This window comes from Myotis lucifugus, unplaced genomic scaffold, assembly GCF_000147115.1.
Source record: "Myotis lucifugus unplaced genomic scaffold, Myoluc2.0 scaffold_21, whole genome shotgun sequence".
In the NCBI taxonomy this organism is placed as follows: Eukaryota; Metazoa; Chordata; class Mammalia; order Chiroptera; family Vespertilionidae; genus Myotis; species Myotis lucifugus.
The window spans coordinates 4,075,595-4,078,480 of NW_005871069.1; positions in this window are offsets into that span (position 1 = coordinate 4,075,595).

Here is a 2,886-nt window from a genome sequence, read left to right on the forward strand (position 1 = left end):
AAATGTATCTGTGATTTCCTCAAATTCAGGGGTGGGCAAACTTTTTGACTCGAGGGCCACAATGGGTTCTTAAACTGGACCGGAGGGCCGGAACAAAAGCATGGATGGAGTGTTTGTGTGAACTAATATAAATTCAAAGTAAACATCATTACATAAAAGGGTACGGTCTTTTTTTTTTTTAGTTTTATTCATTTCAAACGGGCCGGATCTGGCCCGCGGGCTGTAGTTCGCCCACGGCTGCTCAAATTGCTAAATGTGGCCTATACAGAATAGCGGGGGAAAAGTATACATTCCTTTTATATTACTCTTTATAGCAAATTTGAATTTGGGCTGCACATCTGAAACCATTTCTCCTTAAAATGTATTTGTACCCCATGTGCCATACAGGACTTGCCCTGGGATAAGTGTCAAGTTGGCAGTAGAGTTCAGGCTTGCCTCCCTTCACACCTAATCTTCCAATCTCAAGGCTGTAACACCACAGCCCAGGTTACATCTAGAAGGGAGGTCCAGGTACATGTGTGCAGAATTCATACCTCCTCACTGTCTCTCCTCTTTCAACCTTTACTGCATCCTCTATCCTGGCACCAGGTTAACTTTTTTCTAAGTCTCCCTTAATCAGACATTAAAGCCCCATGTGATTTGTATGGATAGATAGGTAACATAAATGCATAAATCAATGGTCATAAAGCAATAGAATGGATGATTGTTGTAGCAAACCAGAGCAGGGCAGGCCCTATTGATAGAGAATAAATTAATTTTAAAATTATAATAAAGCATAGTCCCCAGCAGGAAATAAAACATCTATATATTGACCTCAGTCTGTGACCTGTGGGTCTGTGTCCCTCCAGGGATAATATCGTGCATTTGCTCAAAAGTTCTCAATGTCTTCTCCCTATTTATGTGGAAATATGATTTTTTTCTCGGAATCTCGGCACACCAGGGCTCCATAATCTGGCCCCAGCTTACCTTCCCAGTTTCCTCTCCCCTGCTTCCTATATACCCTCCACATCCCTGTTTAACTCTTCTATGGACTGTTTCTCCAGACAGGTAGACTTTGTCATCTAAGTCTGCTTATGTCATCCTCTTTGCTATTTTGTCCCCTACAATCTGCCTGCTGAAATTCAGGACCTGTCTCGGCTACACCTCCACAAGCAGGCTTTTCTAAATGACTCCTGCAGACGGTGTGTATCCTTATCCCTTATATTTGCATAGCTCTTTAGAGGAAGTGGATTGTGCTTACTCCCAGACCTTAGAAGACTCTGTTGTTTTTTGCCCAGGGTCCTAGTAGACATGATTCCCAGCCGTCTTGCAACCCCTAGAGCCCTGACCAACTTGGAATGGCTTCTGAGATCCCACCAGATCTTGCTCTAATATTCTCAATAATATGGCTTCAGAATTGATAACTCTGGTTTGGAGCCAGATGAACCTGGGGAGATGGGAGAGTCCCCCGGAAGCTCCCATCTGTGGCCCAGAATATCCCTTCTTGGCCCTGACCTGAGGACCAGTGCCACAGAGCCTGGAAGGCCAGTCAGCACCGCACGAGCATGTGCATGTGGTTTCTGTGCCACCAGATGTCAGGCACCCAGCACTTCTTGGTCTGTGAAATGGGTGCCACCCAGCTTAGCAGTCATCTTCTTAGGGCCAGCGGTTCCCCCACAACACTCGTGATGCTGAGTAGGAAAGGTTGTTTCAGCCACACCCTGTATGGCCTTGTGCCAGGAAGACACCCAGGGCCTCTGTGGAGAGAGATCTCCCAGGAGTTCCTCAGGAGCTGACTTCTCTGCATTGCCATGTATGTCAAGGCTAAGGGGTTCCTGGGAGATCTGGCTTCAAGGGAAAAGGCACCTCTGTTTGGGAGCAGGCTGAACCTTGGCAGCATGCAATGTTCCCGGAAGTCCCTGTCTATGGCCAGGTCTGTCCCTAAAAGCCAGGCCCAGGGACAGATCTCAGTGAGCCGGAAGCCGTCATGCCAGCCCACGCATGCTCGATCACACTTGAGCATCTGACCTTACTCATCAGGCCACGTGGGCCTGCTGGATACAGCCTGCCCTGGTCTGCCAGGCAGTGTCCAGGGCCAGCAGCTCCCAGCACTTGGACATTGATGAGGTTTGAATGGTGGTTACAGTCAGACCCCATAGTTCTGCTTTCCTTTTGCCTTGTGGCCTGTCAAGCAATTGTGATTTCCAACTGTGACTTATCCCTTGGGACCCTGGGCAGGTCTAAAATGGATTCCAAGATCCCAGGAGATCTCCCTCCAAGATTTTGAGATCTGGCTTCAGGGGAATTTATAACTCTGTCTTGGAGCTGGATGGACGTTGGCAGCCCGGAGTGTCCCCCAGCAGCTGCCAGTTGTGTCCCAAACTATTCTTACATGTCTCAGACTCAGACATCAATCTCAGGAAGCCTGGATGCCTAGTCATTGAGGAAAGCACATGCACAGCTGGTTCCCACAGACCTGTCCTCAGGCATCCACGACTTGTATGCCTGTGAATCAGGCAGACCAGCAGACCTTACCATGGGGTCAGTAATTCCCTGCACTTCACTCTTGATGGCACTGCTCTGGGAAGGTACACAGGCTGTCAGTGGATGGGAGCTCTCCCAGGTGTTTCTCACAAGCTGACTCCTGGCATGGCTCAGGCTTGCAGGGCCAATGAATCCCATGAGAGCTGGCATCAGGGAACCACAGTCTCTTTTTCTGGAGCGGTCTAGAGCTCTGCAGCTTTATGTGTCATTCAGAATCCCTGCCTGTGGCCAGTCTTCTCCCTACATGGTCGAACCCATTGGAAATATCTGAGGGAGTCCACAGGCTGATCCTTGCATGGGATTTCAAACCCTAGCATCCGCCCTCAATCGTCCGGCTCTGCAGGCAGGTTGTATAGAACTTGC